The sequence below is a fragment of the Ranitomeya imitator genome, chromosome 2 (assembly GCF_032444005.1).
Source record: "Ranitomeya imitator isolate aRanImi1 chromosome 2, aRanImi1.pri, whole genome shotgun sequence".
NCBI classification, from domain to species: domain Eukaryota; kingdom Metazoa; phylum Chordata; class Amphibia; order Anura; family Dendrobatidae; genus Ranitomeya; species Ranitomeya imitator.
This window is the reverse complement of record NC_091283.1, coordinates 35,047,962-35,059,541: the sequence shown is the minus strand read 5'-3', so window position 1 is coordinate 35,059,541 and position 11,580 is coordinate 35,047,962.

Sequence of the window (11,580 nt, the reverse complement as noted above, 5' to 3'; positions counted from 1 at the left end):
TTACATAGTTTGATTAATCGGGCAACCTCTATGGGAATAATTTCCCCAAGTGAAAAGAGATTTATGTGGGTGGATAACCCAGTGACCCCTACCTTTTACCTTTTGCCTAAGGTGCATAAGAACATCCAAAAGCCACCGGGAAGACCAATTGTGTCCAGTATAGGAAGTATGAGCGAACGGGTATGTACCTATATTGACTATTTCATCCAACCTATTGCCTCGGCGTTACCGGCTTATATTAAGGATTCATCTCACTTTATCAGTGTTTGCCGTAACGTCACCTTGACAGGCCAGGAGTTGTTGGTGACATGTGACGTGGAGTCGCTATATTCAAATATCGCTCACACCCATGGTATTCAGGCACTCTCTTACTTCCTTAATAGATTGGAGGGCTCTAATCGCCTTCATGATTCTTTTATCTTGGACCTCCTTTACTTTGTTTTACATCATAATTACTTCTTGTTTGACAGGACGTATTATAAGCAAGTTTCGGGCGTGGCCATGGGCGCGCGGTGCGCGCCGGCATATGCAAACATCTTCTTGGGTTGGTGGGAGGAGACGATGGTTTTTAGTTCGCAGGGTTATCTGAATCACATTAAGCATTGGCATCGTTTTTTGGATGACATTTTTTTCATTTGGGAGGGATCCGAAGCCTCTTGTACCCAATTCTTGAGGGAGCTTAATGAAAATTCGCTTAATATTTTTTTGACATCTTCTTGTTCCCCGGATTCAGCTATCTTTCTGGACCTTCGAGTGGTGGCCGATGGGGAGAAGCTGTTGACGGATTTATACCGTAAGCCAACGGCCACGAATAACCTGTTACAATATCAGAGTTTTCACCCTCACCATACGCGGACCGGAATACCTGTGGGACAGTTTTTACGTACCAGGCGAAATTGTACAACGGATGCAAGTTTCAGAGAACATGCAAAGGATTTGACCATGAGATTGTATGGGAGGGGATATCCTAAGAGAACCGTTTCCACTGCTTTCCAACGTGCCAGGACCCTTAATCAGAAGGCTCTCCTAACATCACGTCCCCGCCTACAGGACTCCTCAGTAAGATTCATCACGGAGTATAGTACGAATTGGAACCAGGTGAGAGACATCTTAAATCAAAACTGGGATATCCTAACTTCGGATGCCCAAACCTCTTCTTGTGTCAGTTCGAGACCTCTTATGACGGCAAAAAGGGCCCCTAATTTACGGGATATTGTCACAAGAAGTCACTTTTCGCGTCCGGTGACTAGGCTTAATCGTGGGATTCGCCTCAGGGGTTCGTTCCCCTGCGGTGAATGTAATGTATGCCCGTATATGCTTCCCACTAGGGATTCTTTTAATAACCCTGGTGATAATGTGGAGCATTCTCTTGCTCACTATATCAATTGCAAAACAAGTTTTGTCATTTATGCTATTGTTTGTCCATGTCAGAAAGTGTATGTGGGGCAGACATCGCAGGAGCTGAGAAAACGGGCACAAAAACATCTCTCAACTATTAATTTGGCCCGGACAGACTCCCAGAAAGGCAAAATGCTAACACCAGTTGCAGCACATTATATGAGGAAACATGGAGGCAAACCCACTAACACCCATTTTTTTGGCCTGCAGAGAATTCTGGGCAATGAAAGAGGCGGTAGCCGGCATAGATTACTACTACAACATGAAGCCCGCTGGATCTTTCGGTTAAAGTCTATCTCCCCGTTCGGTCTAAATGAGGAGCTCCTGTATACTGGCTTCCTGGGACAGGATTAAAGACTGAAGTGGCACTTTGGATCTGAACAAAGAAATTTCTCTGTGTTGGGCTCTCCGGGAATGGAACTGGGATTCTAGGATAAGCCCATTTGGCATTGGGAGTGGAACAAGAGATGTGTATCATGGACGGAACTAGAGGACTGGATCTGAATTGAAGTGCAAGGTTATAAAGAGAATGGAGAGGCATTAGAGAACTATGGACATTTGTTGTCATTGGCCCTCTATTCTATTCCATGGGGCATATATTCTTAGGCCTTGAGTATCATATGTACTGTTTGTTTTGATATCATATATGGAAATGTATCTTATTGGTTTCCGCATGCAATTATATTGTTCCGCATGTATATGTGTTCTGCACTTTATGGTATTTATATGCTCTATCATGTGGTTATGTATGCATTGAGGCTTATACATCTCCCTATTTTAAGGTAGAAGATGACTCCCTATCTTTATCAGATAGGATAGGGATGTATACATGAACAATGTTAATAATAATAATCCTCCCTTGGCTCCTTTTTTAGGTTTAGGATTTATCTTAGTTATTTGGCACATATATGTGCTTTGTCTTCTTTGATTCAGCTATTTACTTATCTTTATTATTCTCATTATTATTATTATTATTATTATTATCTTGAGTACATATAAATATCTCTGTGTATATTTGCATTTATTCAGAATTTCGTTATAATATGTATACATATGTTTATAATAATTTCTTTTCCTCCATCCTGGTGTACCATTGGGCTCCATCTGTCCACATAGTTAGATTTCCGGGGCTCCTCTTCCGTCCGATCGCTGATTGCGATTGACCCGGGACTTTTCCTCCCTTCTTCTCTCTTCTTGTGCGGCCGCACATCACGCTTGCGCTGTCTTTATCTATCTTCTTGTCCGCTCTTTTAGCGCATGCGCTGGACTCGGTACTGAGTTGGTGATCATCAGAGCCGGGGTGGATTACGATGGGTGCACACTTCCTCTCTCTGCATTTCCGGCCCTGTACGGGACCTTCCGGTGCGGGAATCAATAGGATACGGTACTATTTGTATATAAGGGGGACACTTGTGGTTGCTGTTTATTCCCTGACGAAGCTGCACAGAGGCAGTGATACGCGTGGGACTTCTTCCCACTCCTTCCCCCTTATGCTTTTTGCTCCCTGACCTGTTGGAGGCTTCTCGCACTTTACATTGCCTTTAGGGTATGTCTTTGAGCTCTGGGCATTCCCGATATTGGCACATTTATCGAATCCTTGGATTTGGGGACTTTTTAGCGCCCTTTTGGGTAGCATTATTCGTCCACTATACCTTGTGACCCCATATCCTCCTTCTTTGTGGATGTATCTTTATGCTCAGCTATATAGATATTTTGCTGCTGCTAGATTTTATAACCTATATATTTTTGCATTCAGGATCCTTCAGTTATTATGTTGGGGACGCCCAATGTATGTTATATTACCTGATAAATATTAGTTATAGGCTATTATATTGTATTTGTCAACATCCATATACTATAGTGTGTGATTTTGGTGTATACCTTTGCATGCGGGATTAGACCTTATTTTGGTCATATTATTCTTTTAGGGGGAAGGGTGGTTTGTTTCCACATGGTTTTAATTGTTTTTAATGGACTTATGTGTCTTTATCCTTGTTCATGTTTACAATAAAGATTGCCAAGTGGAGGATTGCCAAGTGTGTATTTTACTGTACTTGTTAATAAATAAATAAAGGAAAAAAGGAAAGTTGTGTTTCTCCTATCTACTATATAATTGTCTAAGGGTCACTTCCGTCTTTCTGTCTGTCTGTCCTTCTGTCTGTCACAGATATTCATTGGTCGCGGCCTCTGTCTGTCATGGCTGCCGCGACCAATCAGCGACTGCCTCAGTCCGATTAGTCCCTCCCTACTCCCCTGCAGTCAGCGCCCGCTCCATACTCCCCGCAGTCACCGCTCACACAGGGTTAATGCCAGCGGTAACAGACCGCGTTATGCCGCGGGTAACTCACTCCGTTACCGCCGCTATTAACCCTGTGTGACCAAGTTTTTACTATTGATGCTGCCTATGCAGCGTCAATAGTAAAAAGATCTAATGTTAAAAATAATAAAAAAAATAAAAAATCATCATATACTCACCCTCCGGCGTCTTTTCCGCTCTTTGCGACGTTCCGGTGCTAAGGATGGTATGCGACAAGGACCTTCCGTGATGTCACGGTCATGTGACTGCGACGTCATCACAGGTCCTGCGCGCCTGCACGAGAAGGACCTTCCATAACGTCACGGTCATGTGACCACGACGTTATCACAGGTCCTGCGCGCCTATGCGAGAAGGACCTGCCATGACGTCACAGTCATGTGACCGTGATGTCATCACACCCTGGGACCGGAAGCTGGCGAACAGGCGACAGGACTACAAGGGGCCCTTGGATCGGAAGGTGAGTATGTTTATTTTTTATTTTTTAACCTGTGACATACGTGGCTGGGCAATATACTACGTCGCTGTGCAATATACTATGTGGCTCTGTGCAATATACTACATGGCTCTGTGCTGTATACTATGTCACTGGGCAATATACTACGTAACTGGGCAATATACTACGTCGCTGTGCAATATACTATGTGGCTCTGTGCAATATACTACATGGCTCTGTGCTGTATACTATGTCACTGGGCAATATACTACGTGACTGGGCAATATACTACGTGTCTGGGCAATATACTACGTGGACATGTATATTCTAGAATACCCGATGCGTTAGAATCGGGCCACCATCTAGTTTTTAATGACCAGTCAATGTGAGCTGATCCTATTATGCTGGGAAAGGGCCAGTATCCATGGAGCTTCCCAGCCTGTTAATATAAGTCCTCCGCTGTCTGATTTGCCTTTGCTGGTTATTAAAAACCGGTGACCCCATTTACAGTTCGGGTACGCTCATCCCTACTCACGATGCTCAACCATTTGGGGACTGTAGAGCACTGGAGTTCATAAACACTTGGGAGACTTGAAAGTTATGTCAAATTTGTATGTTTAGTTATGCAAAGTAGAAAAACATATTTTTTACATACAGGTGTCAATGAGACAGATTTATATGGACCATAACATTTCAGGTTGTGTCTTCAAAAGGGAAAAAACAATAGTTTGGACGGAAATTTCTTAACCTTTTCAGATTGCTGTTGGTCTCCCTTTCAGGAGCTCTGATGGATTTGTAACATTTTTGGCAGAGCAGTCAGCTAGGTAAAAGAATCGCAGACACTTGGCAGCAGCAAAACTTTAGTAAATTTCTAATGACTATTTGCAAAGTTACTTAACTTTGCATTTCCCATAAAATGCAAATGAACAATATATATGAAAAAAAAAATCTGCACAAAGGAGTTCATAGACTGTATGTAGCCAATATTAACCAAACAGTCAACCCATTTTTTTTCTAAAAATAAAACTACAGTGACATATATCTGATAAAATTATTTTTTTTTTACCCTATGTCGCTATACACTATTTGTAGTACAGTGCATGAGTTTTTAATTGTTTTTTTTCCAAATACATCATACTTGTTTAATGACATAGAGCTCAATCCTGTAATACGTAAGGCTCGCTAATCTATATACATCTAGTGTATGACATATTTTGGGTTTGACATTGTTGGCTTATCTGCCTTGTATAAACAAACTTGTTCTGACTCTAATCCCCGTATTAAGCAAAGAGGGAGATGACCAATTCTTCCATCCTGTGAGAATGGTAACTACAACAAATTACGTTCACACAACTTGTATTGTGTCACATAAAGTCCTTAGCTACGTAGGGCTCATACAGACGACCGTATTTTCGGTCCAAGGACAATCCGACAAAACATCGGATCGAACTTGGCCCAATGTTATTCTGTGTGGCCTTACGCACAGGGAACCCATCAGGGCATTACTGCCCTTACTCGTGTATGGGGCCCAGTGAGCAGAAGGGGTCTAAACCTAGTCCCCCCTTTTTGTTTCTGCTCAGCAGGCCCCAGCAGTAGGATTCTGCCTGTTCAGTAACTGAAGGTGCGTCCTCAGTGTCTTCCTGCACCGCAACAGTTAACAGCTACCAGCCTATCATAGGCTCGCAGCCAACGTCAGCATGCACGTCACCAACGTATGACCTCACTGCCATGAGCTGGCACGTCCTTGCCTCAGATGGATGGAGAGATGACACCGCTGGAACACGGCCAAGTAAGGAGAAGTTCATTTTTTCTTTTTTCTTTACATTTTTTGTAAAGCCTCAATATGGGGGCAGGATCTAAGATTATATGAGTCAGAATGGAGACAAATGGGGACAAAATAGGGACATTGGTTAAAAATGGAGATGACATGGGAGCAGAATGGAAACATGGAGCAAAATGGAGACATGGGGCAAAATAGAGACATTGGGCAAAATGGAGACATGGGGCAAAATGGAGACAAATGGGGCAGAATGCAGACAACATGGGACAAAATGGAGACACATAGGTGAGAATGGAGACACATGGGGCAGAATGGAAACGCATGGGGCAGAATGGAAACGCATGGGGCAGAATGGAGACACATGGAGTAGAATGCAGATGCATGGAGGCAGAATGGAGACACATGGAGTAGAATACAGACACATGGAGGCAGAATGGAGACACAGGGGACAGAAACGAGACACGGGGAGAATGGAGACACAGCAGGCAGAATGGAAACACAATGGGCAGAATGGAGAAACAGGGCAGAATGGAGATATGGAGCAGAATGGAGTCACATGGGGCTGAATGGAGACACCGGGGCAGGATAGAGACATATGGTGGCAGGATGGAGACATATAGAGGCAGGATGAAATCACAAAGAGGCTAGGATGGGAACATATGGGGTCAGGAATGGGAGAACACAATGGGCCAGGAATGGGAGAACACAAGGGGCCGGGAATAATACATGTGGGGTCCAGAATGGAGTACATATGGGACCAGGATGTGGGTCATTATTATTGTAGGGGCTAATAAAGGGATATTATTACTGCTGTGATGTATTTTATTTTTGAGGATAATGTTTTCAGTGAGAGGGGGAGGTCCTGTTACTGTGTTGTGTAACACTATGTCACTTTTTCTTCATCTGGTGTAGTATAGGAGTTGGGGGAAAATTGGGGAATTTGCACTGGAAGTGGTGCTCTAGATAACTATGTGTTACTTTCTGCAGAGACGAGTCCTGGCTGGAAGAAGTGATGGCGGTCTGCACTGGATGAAGAAAAGCAAAGATGAAGGACTTCAACTAGAGATGTCACCGGTGAGTCAGAGTGTTACCTATATACTGATTCTATACACTATATACTATGTACACAGCTCATGTGTATAATGTATTTTGTGATCACTGTATTACCTGTACACTGACACTATACTGTATACAGAGCTCCTGTGCATAATGTCACTGGTGATCCCTGTGTTACTTGTACACTGACACTATATACTGACACTATATGCAGAGTATAATGTGACCGGTTATTCCTGCATCACCTGTACACTGACACTATACACTTTATACTATGTACAGAGCTCCTATGTATAATGGCACTTATGGTAATATATAATAGCTAATATGAACAATCCTGGAGAACAGAAAAAGTCCCTGAAGATTGGAGAAGGACAGATGTATCCCTATCTTCAAAAAAGGAAAGAAAATGGAGCCAGGAAATTACAGGCTATTGAGCCTTACTTCTATACCAGGAAAGGTCTTTGAAAAAATTATTAAACAACATGTATGTAATGTAGTGTGGCCAATGGTCACATAGTGATGTAACCTGGAGTATTTTCTTTAGTGCACATAAGCACTGAGAGGTTCATTTGTTGCACCTGGATCTGGGTTGCGGGTAGCTATGAGAGATGGGCGGGTCTGGCTACCCACATACCTCACCTCTGGGTGTGGTTACAGCCTATATAATGGAGGCTGTTGTTTGGCACATGGTCTGTGTGTTAGGAGGGAGAAGGCCTCCTGTGTGTGTGTGTCGCCAGACCAAGCCTGAGTACAGGTCATTGCCCCAGCCTGTGTGCCCACAGGACTGATGGCACAGTCTGATCTAAAGGCCTGATTTGCTTGATCTAAAGGCTGTTTATTTTCTGTTTGTGCTTCTGGGGTTTATGAAGCAATAAACCCACATGAACGTTTAAAGGAATGTGCCTCCTGTTTTCCGCCCATCGTACCCAAGTGAGTACAACCCCTACAACAAGTACTTGGATAAAAATACAGTAAATAACCAGAGCAAGCATGGGTTTGTAGCAAACAAGTCAAGCCAGACTAATCTAATTTCCTTCTATGATGGAACCACTGACTGGGTGGATCAGGGAAATGCAGTAGATATAGTATATTTTGACTTCAGCAAAGCATTTGATAAAGTATCTCATAATATCCTTACAGAAAAAACTAACCAAGCATGGGATTGACAAGGCTATGGTTAGGTGGATTCATAACTTGAAATGTATTACATGCACCTTTATTAAAGGAAACCTGCAGTTCTCCATGCTTCATTTATCATAGGAGGCTGCACAATGGCTATTGTTAATGTTTCACATTTTCTGCTCAGTGCCAGTTAGCTAATTAAAGCACTTAGGACCTACCTGTCAATACTGATTGACAATACTAATGACGCAGCTAAATTTTGGCCGTATCCTGTTATTGATGACTTCTGATTGGTCATTAATCTCTCCCTGCCCCATGAGGTACCATTACATAGTGGGTGCAAGTGTCTGGAGGAGATAATTTATATAACCAGCACATGCCTCTAACAGCAGCGATCAGACCAAGCTCTGATTACTGCTGCTTACCCCTCAAATGCCACCTGCAATCTCTGACAGTGACACCTAAGTGGTGTAAACATTGGTGGATAATATGGCATCCGGGGGCCTTCTGAAGACCCTCATGACTGTCATATTAGTACACATGTGAAGCCCAGCCACGGGATGAGCTTTATTAGAGACCTTATTTTTCCATTATATGCTGTGATATTGAAGTTTTGCGGTATATAGAACAAGTGATTCCAGGATCAGGTCCTCTATGGGAATTTAAAAAAAATGAAAGATTAAAAAAAAGTTTTAAAAAGTATTAAAAACAACCCCAATCTTTTTTTAATTTTTTTACCCAGATGTTAAACACCATAAAGAAAACAAAATTGAAACTCCAAAATTTCCCTTTTTTTAATGTCATAAAAACCCATCAAAATGTCTTATGTAACCCTGAATGTCACTATTTAAAACGTCTGCTTGTCTTGCAAAGAATATAAAAAAAAAGTTAACACAGCACTGTTGATGAAAAAATAAATAAAAGTTATGCGTCTCAGAAAATGACAATGCAAGCCAAATTTAGTTTTTCAAACATCAGATTTTTACTGTTGATCGCTTGACCTAAATAATAAAATAAGTAAGTTTAGCATCATTGTACTTGTGCTAACCTGAAGAATTATAATGTCAGGTCAATTAATTTTACTCCATAAAAATTAAACCCTTAAAAAAAAAAAGTTTATTTTTTTTTTACCATTTCACTACACTTAGAATTTTTCCCTTGCTTTTAAGTACATGGTAAAATGAATTGTTTTGTTCAAAACTACAACTTGTTCTGCTAAAAAACGAGTCTTTGATGGCTATTTAGATGGTAAAAATAAGAGTTAAGGTTCTTGGAAGAAGTGGAGGAACAATGAAATTGCAAAACCAAAAAATGGCTGTGTCATTAAGAGGTAAATGGAGGGCTGAATCACAGTTCTCTGCAAGTGTCACTATTCAAAGGATCTGTCCTGTTCTGGATCCCTGTTTTCATTTGGCCAGAGCCAGATCTGAAAATATTTTATCAGCAGGGGTGTCAGGTGTTCTCTCCTAACATTGTAATATTGATGACCTCAATGAAGAAAAGAGAGTGTGGGAGAGAGAGAGGAAAAGAGAGGGAGAGAAGAGAGAAAGGGAGAAAGTGAGAGAGAGAAAAGGGAGAGAAAAGAGAGAGGGAGAGAAGAGAGAAAGGTAGAGAGAGTGTGAGAGAACATAGAAAGGGGAGAGAAAAGAGGGAGAAAGAAAGAGAAAGTGGAAAGGAGAGATAGAACAGTAGAGAGAGACAGCAACAAAGGGAGGCAAAGGAAAAGAGAAGATAAAGTGAGAGAAAGGAAGAGAGAGAAGAGAAAAGGGATAGAAAAGAGAGAGAGAAAGAAAGACACAGAAAGTGAGGAGAGATAGAGTGGTAGAGAGAAAAAGACAATAAGAGAGGGAGGCAAAGGAAGAGAGGGGGAGAGAAAGGGACTGAGAGAAGAGAGATGGAGAGAAAGTGAGTGAGAGAAGAGAGAAAGTGAGAGAAGAGAGAGGGAGTGAGAGAAGAGAGAGGGAGAGAAGAGAGAAAGAGAAGACTGCGGGAGATGATGAAGTGGGAAGGAGAGTTTGAAGGAAGGAGAAAGAGGGCACGAGAAAAGAGAGTGAAGAAGAGAAAAAGAGAAAGAGGGATTGAGAGAGTTGGGACATGGGAAGAGAAGGAGAGAGAGAAAGAGAGAGGGAGAAAGAGAGAAGGGAGAGGAGATGAGAGAGGGAAAGAGAGTGAGAAAGTGAGAAGGAAGAGAGGAAGAGACTGAAAGAGAGAGAGAGAGAGCTAGATTGCATACTTAGTCACAGAAATTCCTGGCCTATAAGACTCACAATTCCACCTGTTGGTCTCCACAAGGAAATACCTTACCTCCAAGGCAAAGGAGGGAAGGCAGTGCCTTTTTGGTTGGAAAACCACAAGTTGTAGACCATTTCCTTAGAGAAAAAGAAGTAGATGCCTCTGTGAGGTATGACTGCAAGTCTGGGAAAACAATTACTACAATTGTGAGGGACTTGGCACTAGAACCTACTGTAGTATTTCAAGTCATGCAAAAAAAACCCTTTCTAGTCTTCCTTAATTAAATAGAAGACAAATCTAACTATCTGCCTTTGGCTTGTATCCACGTATAAGTAAAGAGTGATTGGAATTTCTATTTAATGTATTAGGAGGACTACATAAAAAATTTGCATTGGCTTATGTCGTGTTCTCATAGCTCCTGTATTCTCCAGTAATCCTTCGGGACAGGGACGTGCCGTAACATGTCTGCATATGTTTGTGTCTTCGTATCACCTCTGCCCTATTTATCATTCATTAATTATAGAAATGTTTTACATACTCTACCGTCCATTTACAATAATTAACTGTTAATCAATCTCTGATCTGTGACAATTGATGAATTCTGGGCTTGTTAGTAATTCACAAAGAAAGACCTAATAAAGGTGGAACTTGTAGAGCTCCTGCCAAGCATACTTCACGAATGTGCTGTCCACAAAACTATGGTGCACTACATGCAGTAGTCTATAAAGCCAACAGGTGAGTGAACATTCCTCAAGTTGTGATCGTGACTGGAAGTATCAATTGTATTACACCACCTGAGTCCAGAGTGATTGAAATTATCATTATTTCATTCTGGAACTTTATCCTTAAAGAGTTGCATGGTTCAGACAAATCTAGATCTAGTACTGACCAGAAATCCATTTAGTCGTCTCACTCTTGGAAGCCAACTTCTCAACTGTTATGGTCAGGAATCCTACCTACTTGCTTCCATCTATCTTCGTCCCCACTCTATTTTGATTGACAGCTCTGGGGCAGAGACAGAAGGAAAATAACTTGGTGGGAAAGTGTACTGAGCTATATGGCCATGTTAAAGATGCACCAAATACCTGTACTTAGTTTGAAAAGATTTTTTGTCCTGACAGACTCCCTTTAGGTTATTAAGCACAGTCATTCTGCCCTGACAGTCTCCTAAAGTGCTTGAAGGCCTTCACCTGATTTTTATTTCCTTGTTTGTTGACCCTTTCTGACCTGAGAACTGAG